General features: G+C 30.5%; 1 long non-coding RNA gene and 1 other non-coding gene across 9 annotated transcripts; one reads left to right on the top strand and one right to left on the bottom strand.

The window, feature by feature from the left end:
• Positions 1 to 215: 215 nt before the first annotated feature.
• LOC109791527 (uncharacterized) lies at positions 216 to 4,182 on the top strand. Its single transcript, XR_014433758.1, has 2 exons — positions 216 to 3,617; positions 3,895 to 4,182. It is a non-coding gene; the product is annotated as an uncharacterized LOC109791527 (transcript).
• Positions 4,183 to 11,100: 6,918 nt separating this feature from the next.
• LOC109791526 (uncharacterized) lies at positions 11,101 to 17,546 on the bottom strand. 8 transcript variants are annotated; one of them, XR_014434069.1, is made up of 10 exons: positions 16,770 to 17,398; positions 16,552 to 16,683; positions 16,267 to 16,372; positions 15,886 to 15,932; positions 14,940 to 15,006; positions 14,665 to 14,793; positions 13,178 to 13,370; positions 12,072 to 12,114; positions 11,720 to 11,780; positions 11,101 to 11,600 (listed from the first exon to the last, which is right to left on the bottom strand). It is a non-coding gene; the product is annotated as an uncharacterized LOC109791526 (long non-coding RNA). The 8 variants fall into 8 exon arrangements; XR_014434065.1 differs by having other exon boundaries at positions 11,720 to 11,777; positions 16,770 to 17,390; XR_014434067.1 differs by having other exon boundaries at positions 11,720 to 11,777; positions 12,072 to 13,370; positions 16,267 to 16,461; positions 16,770 to 17,546.
• Positions 17,547 to 20,369: the final 2,823 nt, after the last annotated feature.

Genomic DNA, 20,369 nt, shown 5'->3' with positions numbered 1-20,369 from the left:
ATAATTAAATACATTTAATTTTCACTTAAGATATACACTTCATTTTTTAAAATATCTTTAATCATACCAATTATAAATATTAAACTGTACTTTCATTTAGTATCTTATAAGTATTTTTTGGATTAAGAGTATTAAATAAAGTTTAGTTTAATAAAATTTGTTTATATTTTAGTTCAGTATTATTTTTTTTTTACTTATATGTAGATTTATTGAGAGTATTTTATCCACGCCGTTCATTGACAATTTGTTATCAAACATTATTTTTTCAAAAGTAAAAAAACGAAGTAAATTTATTATAAAAGCACATGAGGCCACAAGTGTGAACCTACATTTGCAGATTGTAGTTACAATAAACAGAGCAAACAGCACCCGCACACTGCATATTACTGCAGAAAACAAAGCTGGTCTTTACAACCTAACAGCTACCCACAACTCAAACTAAACCTAAGAGACAATCTAATGTACTAGTTAGCAAAGCATACAGCGGAAGACAAGGTGCCTTTGTATTACTAAACCTTTTCTGAAAATTAAGAGCTGAGATATAAGTCAAACTATCTCAGGAAAGACAAATTTTTATCAATGTTTTCTTTTTATTTTTATTTTTTTAAGAATTTGATTTATAAATTGAATCAAATTCATTCTCACTTCAGGTGTTTTATATACACACAGCAAAGAAACTACGAGCGACGTAAGTTAAAAGTCTGTCAACTTTCGGTGTCCAGCCCCACCGATTCTCTATTCTACAGATCTAGGTATTGTGTTTAGAATCACTCCATCTTGCTAATATGTAAAACAAGTTCATTTGATTTTGTTGATTTCTGTTTTCAAACTAGGATTTTGATGTTTTTCTTACAAGCTTTTTTTATGTTGTTTTTTTAATGTATATGCATGGATGTCTTGTTTAAACCCTCACCAAATTAGATCCTCTACAGCAATTTCTTTTGTGCAGCTAATTTGCAGCAAAATCTCAACCATTGAATGGTTAGTATACAGTAATTGTAGAAGATCAGAGAGTGTAACAAATGTTTCAGATCTGACCGCAGAGAATATAGGCTGCAGGCTGTACTGGATCTTGTGTGCCCTCCTTTATGCATGGTTTATTTTCATTGATTTGAGCATTCTCCGATATCTTAAGGATCTGAATTTTTATTTTTCTACGAATCGAAGATCTAAGCACTTTGCTTGACCCAAAAAAAAAAAAAAACTTTTCATTTTCTTATTCTTCTTATAAGTTTGGTAATTAGGGTTTTCATTTGTCCCAATTTTATCGGATGTCCCCGAAGGGACTAGCGTTTTCATTTGTCAAAAATAAATTTTTAAGCATAATAATTTTATTGTTGAGATTGAAAGGGTACTCAATTTTAAAAATAAAAAATCGAATGCCAAAATTGAAATTAAGAGAAAACTACATTTATTAATTTTTTTTTACATTTTACTTATCTTTTTTTTTTTTAACACAAAGCCACGTATTTCTTTTCATTTTTAAATATAATGTCAGAGGTAAAATATAATTTTTTAATTATTTTTTTGTGTTTCGCGATAATAAAACTACAAGCGTGAGTCTAGGATTGTAAATTATCTATTGGCAAAATCTGACTTGGGTAATTTTTTTCTGTATCTTTTCTTCCCTTTACCAATAATATTGTGATGTTTATTAATAATATTTTGTTTTGACTCTCATACAGGTTTACAGACTCTGTAGGAGCCACATTACCTAGTCCTTAATATTTTTTTTCCTTTGAATCTTCGTGTTTCACAAGAAAATCTCGCAGCAATGAATCCTCAAGGTAATTAAGACCATCAATTCACCTATGGAACATGTACTTATGTGCCTGCAATGTTTAATTATGTGATGTGGTTTTTGGTAAAGGTGACGCAACCAGAGAGAACAATTATATTAACAATGAAAATGACGTGAGTCATCCTGAACCCGAATCATCGGAGGGGCTCCTTACTTTATTTCCCCTCACTCCTGAAAGGTTGAATGAAAGGTTTCATCAGCCACAAAGGGATCTCCCTGAAGAAGGTGCATTGGGATCAAACAGAACTAAGAGAAGCTCCACTGAGCATGGAGAAAGTTCAAGCATGGGTGAACAGGCCAAACGACGTGTCACTGAGTCGCATGAAAGTTCCTCATCACCACCATTACCGGTTGAGAGGCAGTTACACGAGTTCTTTAGGGAAACTGAATCTGCAGACATTCAACCTCAACTAATTCAAGGTTGTAATGGTGTCATGCAACATGTTCCTCCATCCATAAGTACAAATGCTCTACCTCAACCTCAACAACCTCAACCTCAACCTCAACCTCAACCTCAAACTATTCAAGCCGTGATGGTACCACTACCCTTACAATTCAGATACTTTAATGGAGCTATTTTGTTTGATCCTCAAGTTGCAACGGGGAATCATTCTCATGAGAACGGGTCATTTGTGAATGATCATAGTAGTAGTGTTCATAATGCCTTTTCACATCAACCTTTGATTCAGCAAGCTGGCCCTTCAAATTCGGGTCCTTCACAACAGGTGATAGGACCTGTTGTTCAAATTCAACCTCTTGTCAGTTATCAACCTTTTACGTCTCTGGTATGCTCAATGCTTACTTTCTTTTAATATGAATCTTTACCCTTCAAACTTGGATGCATTAAGTAGTATATATGTTTTCACGCAGTCCTAAACGCATGCTGTACAACCAAATTCTAGCTATATATGTGTATATCTGTATCTTACAAGAATTGTAGTCCTTGACTACGTATTTGTGGTGTACAGTGTAAACTATTAATCATTGAATTAACAAACATGTATTATCGCTATATCTTGCAGGAATGGCTGGAACTTGACCATTCCCCTTCGTTACATGCGTTTATGGTAGAATTCGAGTAACTATAATTATATATTCATTTTTTCTTTCATTTAATTTTTACCACAACTTTTTCTTTCTCATTTCGTCAATTTTTATCAAATTACTTATCATATCTATTGCTAATCTCTTTATCCTTTGTTTTTCTATCTCTCTTCCTACCATTACTTAATATAATTATTCTCTTCCCAAAATGAGGTAGACATTTGTATTTTTCCTTTGAAATCATGGACGGAATGATATGCACGATATTGATTTTATGGTTATTACTTAAATTTACTCATGTACATATTTTCCTACGAAATCACTCAACTTTACATTCTTATTCTTCTTTTTCATCGCAAAATCCATCATGTCTTTATGGTTATTATATATATACTACACTCATTTCCTCGCATTATTATATTATTCCTTCCTTTTTCTACACATCTTAAAGTCCCCTATATTGTACACAACTCACCTAGAACATAATTTTTCAGTTATGTTTGACATTTTACAATTATAGTTTATTTGAAGGAAGCACTTTACCCTTATTTTTCTGGTGAAGAGTTTCCTATAGCTTAGAATAAACTATTTGGCTTGATTTAGTCCTAAACAATATTATTTGAAACAGATGGAGCTGCTGAATGAAGATTTTTCAGAACTAGATGCGGGATTGAGCGAAAACGTAATAATGCAGAACATTAAGCGTGAACGTTTCACGTTTGTCATTGATGAAGAGAATCCCGAAGACAAAGAAAAATGCACCATTTGTCTGGTTAGTCTTGCTACATTTTGATTCATATTTTCTGTTAACCAACATGGTATTTTGAGAGGTTAACTCAACACTTGAAACTCTTTAATTATAGTTGTGAAAATAAATATTCTCCTATCATTTCTACTATTGTACTAACCAATTAGGCTATTTCTTGGCTCTAATTAACCTTTTTATCTGCTTAATTATTCGTGTCATTTTAATGGAAAGTGTGTTCATGTTCACATCTTAGATTTCTATATATTAACTTTTCTTTTACAAAATTTCTTTCCATCTGTAGGAGGATTTTGAAGACGGAGAAGAAATTGCGAAGATGGATTTATGTATTCACAAGTTTCACGTTCAATGCATCAAACAATGGCTCATGGAAAGGAACGTTTGCCCAATCTGCAAACGCACTGCTTTGACTGTGAACAATGATCAAAATGAAGGTTGAAGCTATTTAGGGCAAGGGTTAGAGTCTTAGAGACAACCGGACTTTACTTTTAGATGATGTAACTTTTGCAGAATTTTGTAGAAGAATTAGGAGAATCAAATGAATATTTGAAGCTAAGGCTTGTTTGATTTATTTCTCACTTTTTTGGCCGTTAAACTATTTTCTAAATTATTTCTATAGTACTTATCCAAATTCTATTAAATTTTTAAAAATGTATCTTAAGTAGGTGTTTCAGAAATCAAGAAACAGAAACAATTGTGAGATATTTTCTCAACCTCTTACTCAAGCGCTTTATAAAATTTTAAGAAATAGAAATGTACTCATGACAAACACTTTCAAATATGCTATAGGGATAAAAAAAAATTAAAAATCAAAAATTGGATTTTTAAAATAGTAAACTAATAGAGCCTAAATTTCATTGTATTTAATTTCTGTCAAGGAAGAGCCGCAGTGAAAATGTCAATCAATTACTCATAAATTTCAATAAAACAGTTACATATCTCTTTCTTCAATCACATTTCAAATGAAATTATGTTTTATATTAATGTATCTAGTCTGAATGTAAGAAATTGGATTTTTTTATATATATATAATGGCCTGTTTGTTGTCATAAAAGTTGGAGACTTTCCTCTGTACTTTTATTTTTAATTTGTCCCAAAATCTTCTATTATTTTTCTCAATTTAATTGAATAGCCAAAATATAGGCCAAATATTTTGCTTTACTTAAGATTGTGCCATTGCTTCCGGCTTCCTTTTGAACACCAAAATATCACTTTTGAATCGAGAGAAAATATGTAAGCCAAAGTAATTTATATATTATCAACACATCGAACTTATTTATTGTCGCAATAACCATTTAATTTTAGCTCGGTGTTCCTTTAAAATCTTATTTCATACTCATGGTGTTCATGACACATCTAATACTCTTGCATCTCCAACATATAAGTGACTTGGTTTACTATAAATCTTGAGTGTAAACCTTCATGAAAGGTAGCATCCTCTCTCTCTCTCTTTTTTTTTTTTTTACTTTTAAAGTAAGGAATTTATTGTCATTTTTTTTTTCATTTTATGTTTTGAAAATACTTTAGGCTATTATTGATAATTAATTATGAAAAGAGTTGGGAATTTTGTTATAATAGAATTTTAAAATGAGTTGAGCAATTGGTGAATTATTCACGGTCGACTCATTAAATATTCGATCAATATTTTTTATTTAATTAAATATATAAATTTAAGTTTGAAATGATTTTATTATGAAATAAAATAATTTAATTATAAATGAGTTAAAGAAGTCAACTTCAATGTTTATAATTTTTAGCAAGTAAATGTTGTGATTATATGCATTATGGATGTTTTAAGTTGAAAGTTGAATGTAAACTAGATGAGAAAAGTTGACTTAGAAATTAAAAGATCTCATTATTGAATGAATTTAAGTTGTCGTAGTCTATGAGCCTAGTGTGAAAATCCTTCATTGTAGAAGTTGCACTCTAAATTTAAAAAATTGTTTTCTCTTGGCTTTTAAGTTGAAAATAGTATGGAGGAAGGTGATATAACATCTTAAATTTTCATAAAATTAATAAGATGTTTTTAATAAATAAAATGTGTTTTAAAAATAAAATATACAGTTTTCAAATAAATATTTGTGTTCTTAAAATATTAAGTGTGATTTTTATTTAATTATTATGGGTTGTGAAATTATATGTTTATGATATAAGTTATATAAGTATTTTGGTAAAATTGTTTTATTTATTAAATGGAGGAAGTTAGGTTTTAAAAAAGAAAAGTTTTAACTTCATGATTTTTACATTTCTTCCATCTTTTGCTTCCTTGCTTTGAAAACTAAGGAACCGTCCGGAGAGAATGCACAGGTCCTAATTAAGAATCACCTCAAATATTTGCATTCTTCTTCTAATATTCATCAAGATAATGAGAGAGTAAGTAATATTACTTTGGACTACGGAATATTTGTTGGCTAGTGAGATTAGTCTCCAATCCCTTTGATTGTTCTTTTGTTTTCTATATGGTGCAAATATTATGCATCTATGAGAACCCTTAGATTCTCATAGTAATCCTTGTTATAGAGCAATATAGAGATTGATGAAATTGGATGACATTTGTGTAATTAGTGGATGTTTTGAGTGATTAATAGTATGAAATAATACAAAAAATATGCAATTTAGCGACCACCAAAATCGGTCGTTAAATTGCAAAAATCGGTCGCTATTTACCTTAGCGACCGAATTTAATCAGTCGTTAAAACCCTGGTCGCTAAGCTATTTAGCGACGGAAAAATTTTCGGTCGCTGAAAATTTCGGTCGCTAAATGGTTGCAATGATTTTGGTTGCTGAAGTGTATGAGACCAAATTAGTGACCGAATAAATCAGTCGCTAAATATTTATTTTTTATTTTATTAAATTTTATAGACGTCGCGAATTTGGTCGCTACGAACCACTCATACTTTCTAGCATAAATCCTAAACCCTAAACCATAAACCCTAAATAAAAATACTTAACTTTCTAGCATGTTTTGTCCTTAAATAGACAATTTTTGGAAACTTCCCAGAAGGTCACCCATCCCTATATTACTCCAACTCAAGTACGCATAACTGTGAAGTTCTTATGAGATAAGCTACCGAAAAGCAAATAGATGTTATTAGTATAAGTAGTACAAATTAATTCATTTAGGTCATCCTCAACTATCCAATCTCATACTTATATTATCTTTGAATTCTTATCATTTTGGTGTATCCGGACTGTTATAAATATATAATAATATATATAATAATTCTATTACTAATAATAATAATTATATTATATTTAATTAATTGATCTTTATTTATATATATACTTACTTTTATAATTAACAATCTAATTATTTCTATTTAAAATTAATTTTATGATACAATTTAAATTATTTATTATAAATTTAAAAGTTTAAGTAATAATTTATATATTTTAAAATGAGAAGGGTTATAATAACACTAGTATAACTTTTACTAAGTATTACACCGCTCAATAACTTTATATTAAATGTGAATTTTGTAAATCCAACCGTTAGACTGAAAGTTCATATCACTTTATATGTTTATATCAATTTTTGTTAAAATTGAACAACAACTTAAAAGTAATCAAAGTGCTCATATTTTATTTGAAATGTATATATTACGTCAATTTTGTTTTTCAAGAATGAAGTATCAAATCATCTTGAATTCATATAAGATTTTGTATATATGATCTAAGAGTAAAATCCTTTCAATCTAAAGGTTGAATTTATAAAATTCACATTTAATATAAAGTTATTGAGCGATGTAATACTTAGTAAAAGTTACACCGATGTTATTATAACCCTTCTCTTTTAAAATATTATTTTTATAAATTAACTTTGACATTTTAAATAAATTATTAATTAACTTACTATATTTATTCATCTTAAATCTAAGATATAAAATTCAAAAAATGTATTTATCCTTGTTTTATTTTCTAATTATCAATCATTAATAAAATACTAATTTAAAATCTTATCTAGTTATATCATAATATTTTCATATCAAGTTTAAAATCAGATATTAGTTATACAAAAATATTAAAATCATATAGTAAATTATTAATAAGATTCTGGCTAAATAATTTAAAATAATCAATTTTATCACACAACAATAAAGAAATACTAATAGTTAAGAAAATACATTTGTACTCTTCCTATTAGAAAAAAAGAGGATGCTATAATTCTTTTTTTTCCTTAAGATATCACATCTCTTCTATCAATAAAATTTAAATATAAAAATTTAATTAAAAATAAAGTTATCATAAGTTAGAAATATATATTATAAATATGGATCAAAATAAATAAGAAATTTTAAAATTCATATACTCTAATGAAAAAACTGCCTAAAAATCCAATCGTAAAAAAAAACCTCTAAATATTTTTTCACATAAATAACTAGTAGTATTAATTATGTACGAGTGCATATAAATATTTTTTTTATTATAAATTAATGTCTTGCTCTTACAAAAAAAAGAAAATGGGATTGATACTCAACAACAATATTATCATCACTTTTAAGTAATTTATAAATTTTAACTAATATTTAGCGACCGATTAGAATTTCGTTGCTAATTTTAACTAATATTTAGCGATCGAATAGAATTACATCGCTAATTGTATTAGCGATCGAATTTAATTCCATCGCTAAAAAAATCAAAATTTCTTATTTAGAGACTGAATTTAATTCTTTCACTAATTTTAATTGATATTTAGCAATCAAATTTAATTTCATCGCTAAAAAAATCAAAATTTCTGATTTAAAGACCGAATTCAATTCTATCGCTAATTTTAGATGATATTTAGCGACTGAATTTAATTTCGTCGCTAAAAAAATAAAAATTTCTGATTTAGCGACCGAATTGAACTCGGTCTCTAAATTATAAATTTTGATTTTTTTTAGCGACGGAATTGAATTCGGTCGCTAAATAAATTTTTTTGATATTTTTAGCGATGGAATTAAATTTGGTCGCTAAATATTAGTTAAAATTAGCGACGGAATTGAATTCGGTCGCTATGTTAGAAATTTTGATTTTTTTAACGAAGAAATTGAATTCTGTCGCTAAATATTAGTTAAAATTAGCGACGGAATTGAATTCGGTCACTAAATTTAACTAATATTTAGCGACTGAATTGAATTCGGTCGCTAAATTTTACTAATATTTAGCGATCGTATTGAATTCGGTCGCTAAATTTAACTACTATTTAGTGACTGAATTCAACTCCGTCGCTAATTTTAACTAATATTTAGCGACAGAATTCAATTTCTTCGTTAAGAAAATCAAAATTTCTAACATAGCGACCGAATGCAATTCCGTCGCTAATTTTAACTAATATTTAGCGACCAAATTTAATTCCATCGCTAAAAATATCAAAAAAATTTATTTAGCAACCGAATTCAATTCCGTCGCTAAAAAAATCAAAATTTATAATTTAGCAACCGAGTTCAATTCTGTCGCTAAAATTAACTACTATTTAGCGACTGAATTTAATTCCGTCGCTAATTTTAACTAATATTTAGCAATCGAATTAAATTTCGTCACTAAAAAAATAAAAAAGTCTTATTTAGTGACCGAAATAGCGACGGATTTTCTAGCAACAACTTATTTTGGTCGCTAAAACCGGTCGTTATTTTGATTATTCATAATCGATCGCTAAATCAGTCGCTAAATAGTGACTGATAAATTTCAGTCGCTAATTTCGGTCGTTATTTTGCAATTTTCTAGTAGTGAATGGTATAAGGCCAATTATAATTCATTGTTTTACCGAATGAATTTGAATTAAAAGTGTTGAGAATGGTTTGAGTGAGCTTTAGAATCCTAAAATTATGATTTTGTACAAGTGCAGGCTTCATGATCACATCAGGCACATATTTATAACATTAGGTGTGATGATTCATAAATGCTCTATGTTCTCTTAGCATTAGGAGCCAAATAGGTCTCATTGAGCATGGCCTTAACTATGTTGGCACAAAAGTTGTAAAGAGGTTTCTAACCTCTACAATAGGCACAAAAAATGTCTCATTTGATATGTTAAAGTCTGAATTAGGTTTGGCGTTCTTCATATTAATTGTATCCTTGCATGTTAGATTTTCAATGGCATTAGAATCATCCAAAAATGAGGTCTAGAATTCAAGTTATGATCAAATTAGTGAGTAAAGGTCAAATTATCATATTTAGATTGAAATGTTGTATTTTTGTAATTTTAAAAAAATAGTAGATGATAAATCAATTCATGAGGTAAATATAGAAGTTGTATATATTTGTCTTATATTTCCAATAAAATTGAGATCAACTTGATATCATAAGTATAACTAAAAATATCATGTTTAGACATCACATTGTCGTAAAAGCTTAAAATAAGAAGAGATTGTTTGTGAGTTGTAATGATAAATTATTTTATCCTTTAAGTAACTAATTTTAGGGATGATTTGAGAAACTTATATCAATGGTTAAGAAAGAGAAAGTATGAGAGGAGATATTTGTAAATGAGTTATGAGTGGGTTTGTGATATATGAAATTATGTTTGTAAGACATTATGCTTAAGACTTTGTCCTTGTATAAATATGAGATGTTTTTACATGTGAATGATATGAAATGTTTATGCGTGGTATGAGAATCTTGCATTTTCTTTATTGTTGGATTGTGATGATCATATTATTATGGGAGGGAAGGATTAGGCCGAAGGGTGAGCTGGACAACTTAGGGTTTATGTTTACTATTTTGAATTATTGTAGATATGTATGTGTAAAAGATTTTGTTGTAGCCACTCTAAGGGACCTTTATGTTTTCAAGAACTATTTGTATGGTAATCTTAGGTAACCAGATTTATGTTTTTTATTCTTTAGATGCTAAGTTGTAAAGTGTATTGACCTATTGGGTCATTACAATCCCGATGCAATAATTAAAATGAATTTATTATACTATATAATTGGGATAGATGTAAAAAAAAATAATCAAACTAAAGTGGTATGTGAGTAGGGATGACAAAATTGGCTTGGCCTGCCCAACCCATTTAGGCCCACCATGTTGTCAACTTGCACTACTACAAGATCTATCATCTACATCGGTTCAAATAGGTAATCTACATCGGTTCAAAAACCGATGTAGAATTGGGAGATGTAGAAACACATTTTCTTCTACATCGGTTTTCAAAACCGATGTAGATTTGTGTACAAATCTATATCGGTTATAAGCAAAACCGATGTAGATTTTGCACACCAATCTACATCGGTTTCCAGTATAACTGATGTAGATTTGTAACCGATGTATATTGTAGTTTAAAAAAAAATTATTTATTTTTTATTTTTTCTGGTTACCTGTAATAAACATATATATATATATATATATATATATCAAACACACACGAATGACATATAATCATGATAACCTACAAACAAAACTATATGTTAAAATACTTGAAAATTCAGTAATCAAGTTTGTTTGTTAATCAAGCAGATTTCATGAAATATAAAACACCCCTGATTGACAAGTTTTGAGCCTAAGTATAAAATAAACAAAACAGAAGTAGTTTCACTTTCATTTTCTGTGAAAAAAACAAGGCACACCATATACTTGCCCAACAATACAACACTTGTTTCAAAGTATATTGGAGACCAAAATATAGTAAAGGCACCATCCAGAAGAGCACAAACAGAATAAATATAGGATGTTGTAGTTCCCAAAGCAAAGGAGGACATCCATGTTTGTTGAACCATTTCTAAGTGCTCTGCCAGCTGCTATATAGAAGCATTTCCCAGAATAAAATCATTACAAAATAATGAAAACATTGAAACCAAGAGCCAAAATGAAACCATTGAACCAAGAGCCAAAACAAAAACAACGGCTCTGAACAGACTCTCAAAAGTCATTCATAGTACAATTTCTAAATCTAATTGAGTGACTATGTGTTCTTTGATGATTTCACCTTTGTCTGGAGGCCTATGTTTAAATGTTTCATTTGAATTCCACTTGCTTCTGACATTCTGCCTGTTGCTTCTGTGGTTGATGCTGGTAAGAGAAATTCATTTTCAAAAAATTAATGCTTGGTAAAAGATAGGTCCTGCTTAGTTCATATTTTGCTTACGAAATACATGTAAAGAAAATTAAAAAAGAAAATGTTCCCTCACCAATTTTATTGTTGCCAGTATTGGTTTGTCCATGCATATTTTTACTGATCCTGTATTTCTGCTATCAAAGATAAATTAATAACTAATCACATAAAATATATATGCAAAAATAAGACAATACAAATCATTTCAACAGTCTTTGCCCTATGAGTGCCAATCTGTTACAAAAGGTAATTAGTTTACCAGTTACAACTGAATAGTGAGACCAATTACAACAGAATAGTGAGCAGGTTCTATTTTATAATAAACTGATTCTTTGGCTAAGTTTAAAAAGATTGATTTTGTTTTCATGTCTTGAAAGGAACATAAAAAATCCAAATCAAGTAACCAAGTATTTACAAGTAACTAGTACCATCATGTGTCTTGGTGTTCACCTTCACTACTTGAATTGCAATCTGTACATAACATTATCATAATTAAACTGAAAATTTAAATAAATAATATGGCCAAAATTAAATACATGTTATATTAATTATATTGGTCATTCATTGAAATAACATGTTACCTGAAGATTTTTCTAAAATAGAACAAGAATTGTAAGTTCTAGCACACTAGGCAAAGTGAATATAGATTCAAGCAGTAGATGATTTATAAACTACATGAAGATTATTAAGATCAGTTTAGCTTTAGCATCATTCTATTAGAAACCATAGCTAACCCTTGTGCCCATAAATTAAAAACTTGTGTTGAATAGTATAAGCATAAATTTCACAGTAACTGAGTGGTCACCGGGCAAACACAACACTGGATTAGGTAGCCAGTGGCAAAACAGTGATAGATACTGGAAGGAAAAAATGGCAAGCGGTCATTGGAAATAGAAGATGAATCACAGTAAAAGAGATAATTAATTTAAAGGAAGAATCATGTGGATTTTAGAGAACTCGGAACTGGAGGAATGATAGGATAGATCATAGAGGATGTACTGTTTTGATATCACGTTGAAATTATAGGGTTTTAGATATAGGAGGAAATGAAGATAAATGAGACTGAACACTTACATTTTAATTAGTCTATATTTTTTTTTCTTAGATGTTGACTTGACATGATCTAATGTATTACAATGTGATACAAAACATAAATCACTAACCTTCCCTTATATTAATACTAGATCATAATTTTAACTAAATAAGGAAACAAATCATTAAATATAAGGAAATACAGAAAATAATCTGAAGAGATAATCTTAGATATTGCAAAATAATTCTAAGATATAATCAAGATATTATCGAATGCTCTTAATAATTTATATATTAAAAAGTCATTGATGTTGCTTAAACCAAAAAGGATTTGAGATTTCCATGAAAATTAGTGAAAGACACTGGTACAATTTTAGAACACTCTCAATGTGTGTAGAAATATAACAATCATGCGAAGTGTGTGCTTCTAAAAACATAATGTCTATCAGTCTTCTGCCATAATCCAAATTGTTTACTCCAAAATTAGCTTCTAAAAACATACCTGAAGAATAAGTTAGCTTCAAAATAACCATTTTCTGATTCACAGTTTTTGTATTGTGTGGATAGACTCACTGTCTGCTCCTCCAAGTTTTACTTGATGTCAATGCTCAATTTATCCTTTTGTTAAAACTGAACCTCAACAATCATAGAAAGCATTCCTCCACTTCTGTACTTTTCTTCTCCCTCAATAAATACTTTTAATACAAGAGGGAAATAAATGGAAGAACTAAAACTTGCAGATTCATTCAGATAATTTCGAACTGATCAACTATTAATTAGGTAGGATATATAAGACTATCAAAATTTTTTTGCATATGTTATAGTCTTGTAGAATGTAGAGTTCTAAAATATGATTTATTCAATTCCAGCATATACTATGATGTTATAGAAATAGAGCTAAGTCATAATATTATCATGTGTCTGATTTTGATATGATATGATAAAAACAACTCTAATTCAACAACTTTTTTCTTCTATATAATATTATGCTTTGAATAAGAAACTACATGCCTCTAATGAGGGAGTGTTGTATGGATATATTAGACCGGTTTATTTCAGCTTTTCAAGTCAAAGATTCACTTACTAAAAAATAATCATTTTTAAGTTTTTCATGTGTTTGTTTAGCTTTTCAAAATAATCAGAAGTTGAACAGAATTTAAAATCTGATTAAAATCAGAACCTATTTTGAATAGTTTCTCAAAAACTAGTTGTTTCTTTTCCAAAATAAGTGATTATTATGATTGTAAACAAACACAGATTAACTTTTTTTTATATTTAAAATCTCTAAAAACTAATCTTCACTTGATTATTTTACATCAGAATCACTTTTTCCTTTTAAATCTGGCCCATTATGTGGTCTGATGTATCAACTCCAATGATTATGCAACTACACAGTTGATGAAGCAACAGAACAGGATAAAAGGGAAATTATGAGTCAGTCCATTAGCATTCAAAGCTAGACATTACCCAGAAAGAGTTATTAGCTTTGCCAAGATGGACTATGAATAAAGGGAGAAATTTAATGAAAGCTTCTATTGGGCTGCTTCACAAAATCATTACATGGTGACATACCTTAGCAGCCAGGCTCTTTTAGGTGAGGTGACACTGCTATAAGAGCAACGTCAACTACCATACACTATATATTTTTATGATGCATGATGATATTACAAGCAAGTTCACAAGTTCCAGTTTGAATATTTTTTAAGTTTACCCTATAAATTATCCTCTTTTGGTTTTTAGGCTGTACAGGTTTCAAAATCAGTGGTCAATTAAGTGTTGACTGTTTTAGGCTTTTTGTTTAGGCTGAAGAAATTAATATGCAGTCATAACTTTTATACATTCAATCATGAACCATGAGTTTTTTTACCAACACAAGAATGTAGTGATTAATACCAACAAAAACAAATTTTCCAATAGCACCAATGGAAAAAAAGTGTGTCAGAAAATCATGATAACCAACCAATCATTTAGCAGGTAAGAAAAAGTTACCTAGTGCCACACAATCTTGAGGTTCCAACAGTTTTCCAAGAGCTGCACAATCCTCAACTGCAAGTAGCCGAACAGAATCTTGATCTGCAAGAACAAGGGTGAAAGTTTCTTGGTAGTTCAAATTCTGGCCTGAAAGTTTTGCAGCAACAAAGTTCAGACTTTTTGCAAAAAATGATATGATTACATCAATTGACAATAAACATGGAAATCAAAAGGGCATCTTAATTAATAATAAGATTCAACTACAATTCATTTTGTAGATGGTGGTTCTGTACCTCAGCAATGATATATGACAAATATGCCATCAACATCATAAGTGCAACTTCACGATCAGTAGAATGCCTGTAAATGAAAGGCACTAAGTGAGGCGAATCGCACAACGTCCACAAGGCATACAAGTCATATTTGTAACTATTATATTATTCTATAAATCTCTATAGTTTCAATAACTTTTTAAATAGATCCATACACCAGTTCATGCGAGGTTCTTAAGTTTAAGAACTGGTTCTCATTCAGGCTTATTATTGAGGAAGCTGACATGACTTCCCTTCCCATCACAAGAACTGGTTGTAATACAAGTAACCAGTTCTTAGGATTCAAAAACATTGTGAAATAATATGTGAGACACTGAGACTTATTTCAAGTTCTTAGATATTGTATCATTGAAGAAAAAAGTTGTTAAAGTTCTTAAATCTGATATAGCATGATAAAACCTATCAAAAGTGAGTTGAGAACCTTCACTTTAAATGCACTATTGGAGATGCTACATGGACTAACACATTGGTGTTTTTTTTATAAAAATTCTGTATATTATCCAAAACCTCAAAGAAACCGTAATGTTTAGCAACACTTAACAGTTTCAACACCGAAATCTAGTAAAGACTCAATTGGAAATTCAAGATTTTAGAATTAAAAGAACCATATTTGAGAGATTAGTAAACTAGAACAATCTATGCAATGTCTTAACCTTGTTTATCTAATTCAAGTTGCCAGAATTTTCTTGAACAATCACACCATTTTCGTAACTTTGTTGTTAGTTAATTATTAACATTTTAAAGTTATCCTAGTTTATCCAAGCTTCCAAATTTGATAGCATTGAAGAAGTATATTATTCTACCAACTTGATGGGACACCTATCAACACTTCAGGAAGATATCTATTTGATTGGTTTAGTAGTCGACTATATTGATAGTAACTTATACAAGCAAAGGAAATTCCTACCTTCCAAGGTAAAGTGTTTTAATAATATAAGCACTCAAAAGGCCAACCTGAAAAGATCATCATATATAGCATGTCAGAATAGAACTACATCTCCACTCCCAACAATTAGAAATTTTAAATTTGGTTTGCAAGCAAGTAATAGATTTAGTAATTGGATTATGTCTTTGTAATGCTTTCATGGAGCAAATTTCATGTTCAACTTTGTATAATAAAACAGCTGACTTCAAAAGAAGAAAATATAACCATAGGAAGCACTTTTGAATATGCAGCCTTACATCCAAAATAAAGGATTTCTCACTATGGTTCAGTTTTTCCTCTTTGAAGTTTAGTCTAAAAAGTATTTCAAAGAAGCACATGCAAAATTAAGCAAGTTAAACTTACTAGTATGCCAACGCCAGTACTAGTGCAGAAGAGGTAAAGGAAAGTCCCCAACAATTTCAAGGCTGTAATAGTATCGATGTTGCTGAAGTCAAGCCATTGTAGCAAACTGAAAAGAACAATAGACGTAGCATCATTTACTACTCCCTCCCCAAATACAATGTTGTAAAGGAATGGAGTTTCATCTTGATTCAGAACCTTCACCATAAAAAGGACAACGAAGGCAATAAATGATAATATATTAATTTTGAAATACATATTTGTATATGCACCAAGGTTAGAATATACCTGCAATGTACAAACTGAGTCCGTTGCTGACAATATGGCACCAATGGCTTCACATCTTCAGTGCACGAACAATCAGAATAGAGGGACAAGTGATGAGTAGATTAAGGGCATTGAAGTCACAGTAACCGCATTCTGTAACGAGGAACAATCCTATTAGGGTTTACATCATTAAACCCAAAACTAATTGAAAATAGGGGGACAGAGCATATGAGACTCACCCAAACCTTAAACGATTTAGGGTTCCTTGCGCGCACAGTTTCAACAATGGCGCTGAAGCTTTTGCAGAAGACGATGATGCTTCCAGAGACACTTCTTCGGGGGGGAAACGACTAGCGCTGGTCACCAAACAAACGAAACAAGATAGGGCTTAAGCTTATACGACAATGGCGGGGCGTGCGCAGTTTTGGTGTTGAAGAAGATGCTTAGTGTTGTTCTCATGGAGAAGGGGCGCGAAAGGGTGAAAATGGGGCTCACTCAATACTACATCGGTTCCTGAGAGAACCGATGTAGATATATTTGTAATTAATCACAAAAATGCCACCGCGCATTCAAAACGACATCGGTCCCACCCTAAACGATGTAAAACGATCATCATCTACATCGGTCTCCTCCATAACCGATGTAGATATCCTTTACATTGTGCTCTTATTTACAATTATGCCATCGCCTTCGTTTTTTACATCGTTTCTACATGAACCGATGTAGAATTAACGATGTTAAAAAGCCACTTTGTAGTAGTGTTGCCAAAAATGGGTCGGTTAAGCTAGCTTGCCAAGTGAAAGTGAGTTGGATGCCCTATCTTGTCCCACCTAAGTGTGTGTTGGTGGGCTAGCGAGCCAGCTTGCCAAAAAAAATGTTTGCATATTTATTTTGAGCACCACTTGCAACATATTTCTTTCTTAATATCTAAAGAATTCATATAAATTAATGCACAAATAAAATTCAAATTACAATAGATCTGAGTTTGATTTGTTCCACCACAAGTCTAAAATTTTCTAAATAATAAAATAAATATATAATTATAATAATAATAGCTCTTTTAACAAATTTATTGCACAAAAATCTCAAATTACATATAATAAAATAAATCAAATGCACAACATAGTTGATGTACAACAAATCACAAATTACTTACATAATAAACTAATGTGATTTATTTAAATTTAATATTAAAAAAATTAAAAATAAGACTAGTCTGCAGGCCAACCTACCCTAACTCGTCATTTTGCCTGTTAGGTTGGTTGGTTAAATGGGGTGGACTAAGAGATTGGTAAGCTAGGATGCCTAACTCAGCCCACCAATTTTTGACGGGTCAACGGGCCACTCTATAAATCGAGGTCCATTTTTCCATCCCTATACGTGAGAATCCATTCTAAATGTCTTTCAAAAACCTTTTCAAACTCGTCTAATATCAATTATTTGTAAGTTCTATGATTTTCTAATACATCAATTATAGAAAATTAAAGGATCTTCGAAATTCATGATACTCACACAATAATAAGAAAGTGTGTACCTTTCTCCATAATGGAAATTTCTTTTGATCATTTGAGTGCTTTGATCTTCTTGAGAAAAGAACCAAGATTTCACTCCCTTTGACTTTTCTTTCTACTCTCTCTATCTTTCGTGATGACTAAGGTTTGAGAGAATACTTTCTATCAGGGGTGTGGACCTTGTCTCACATTAGTGGATATTTATAACCCTAAAGATTGTTATTCCCATCAAATAACAATTATTCTCATATATAACTGCTCCATTAAACTCATTTATGATTTAGTCTTTAATCATTTAATTATTTACTTATTAGTTCATTTATATATCACATATTCCCACATGCGACATAATTATCTTACATTCTCCCACTTGACTCATGTGACATTTCTCACAACGGACAAATAAATAAATAAATAAAATTAACATAATGCGCATTAAAATGGCTAAATCATTTTATACATTGGGTTCATCATTATTTAATATTTAAAAATATGAACTAATTTGAGTCATGGTGGTTGTACATCAGTTTAATCGACATAGTCCCTTCCATGTACTACAAACAAGTCTTCTTCTTAATATGATCATTAATAAGGAGCACATACGTGGTCCAACATTATATCTTTATTCAAGATAACACCTGTTTACATTACTCTAACACAAATATGCATAAAACCATAGAAAACAGGTACTCAGAAACATATCATTAATGAGCTCAAAATCTCAATCACTTAATATAAAATAAACATGATACTCAACAACCATTAATAACAATAATGCCCATATTTTTAACATGCTCAATAAATGTTTTGGGCGGTAATCCCTTTGTTAAAGGATCAGCTATCGTAAGATTTGTGCTAATATGTTCTATTGACACTCTCTGTCTCTGAACTTTCTCCTTCACGACAAGGTACTCTAATTCTATATGCTTAGCACCCTTAGAGTACTTGTCGTTCTTAGAAAAAAAATACTGCTACAGAATTATCATAGTACTTTTTCAGTGGCTTAGCAATACTGTCGACAATTCCAAGCCCTGAAATAAAGTTCCGCAACCAATTAGCCTGAATTGTAGCCTCAAAACATGCTACAAATTCAACTTTCGTAGTCGATGAAGCAACAACTGTATATTTTGCACTTTTCCATGATATTGCTCCTCCAACCAAAAGAAATACATAGCCAAGAGTGAATTTTCTTGAATCCACACATCCAGAAAAATTAGAGTCTGAATATCCAATCACCTCAAGGTGATTAGACCTCCTATATGTAAGCATGTGACACTTTGTTCCCTATAAGTATCTCAGAACTTTCTTTGCAGCTTTCCAATGTTCCATTCCTGGATTACTTTGATATCTTCCTAACATTCCAGCTGCAAAACTTATATCTGGTCAAGTACAGATCTGAGTATACATGATACTCCCAACAACTGATGCATACGGAATTGCTTCCATTTGTTCTCGTTCCAGGTCATTTTTAAGACATTGAGTGAGACTAAACTTATCTCCTTTTTGAATTGGAATGGGCGATGCTGAGCACTTTTCCATCCTAAATCTCTCTAGTACTTTATTGATATATGCTTTCTGAGACAAGCCTAATAGTCCTTGCGATCTATCTCAAAATATTTCTATTCCTATCACATAACTTGCCTCGCCCATATCTTTCATTTCAAAGTTATTGTCTTAAAGACCCACTTACAACCAACTCTCTTGCAATCTTCTGGCAATTCTACAAGGTCCCAAACATCATTTTGTTCCGTGGATTTTAATTCTTCTTTCATGGAATTTAACCACTTTTCAAAATTATCACAACTTACAGCTTGTGAAAACGAAACTGGATCATTCTCATTAATACTTGAGTCAATTTCTAACTCATGTAGATATACCATATAGTCATTTGAAATAGCTGGTCTTTTTTCTCGTTGTGACCTTCGTAATGTTATTTCGTGTGGATGTTCTACAATAAGTTCATTATGAATCATGGGTTCATTATTGTGTTGCTCCTCTTCATTGTTATTTGACACAATAGTTAGAGGAACACTTACTTTATTTCTAGAGGCATAAGTTAAAGGAACTTGCATTCTAACTTCATTGACTTCCACTTTTTGTGGAATTGTACTCCCACTAACTTCACCATTTTCAATGAACCTTGCATTTCCAGTTTCAAAAAATCTCATACTATGTTTAGGACAATAAAACATATACCCCTTTGATTTTTCTGGATAACCAATGAAATATCCACAATTGTTCTTGCATCCAATTTCTTTTCTTGTGGATTATAAATCATTATTTATGCCTGACAACTCCAAACATGTAGGTGCCTTAAACTAGGTGTCC

The sequence above is a fragment of the Cajanus cajan genome, chromosome 5 (assembly GCF_000230855.2).
Source record: "Cajanus cajan strain Asha chromosome 5, NIPB_CcT2T_4, whole genome shotgun sequence".
NCBI lineage: Eukaryota > Viridiplantae > Streptophyta > Magnoliopsida > Fabales > Fabaceae > Cajanus > Cajanus cajan.
The sequence above is the reverse complement of the archived record's forward strand: the minus strand, read 5'-3'. Positions and strand labels throughout refer to the sequence as shown.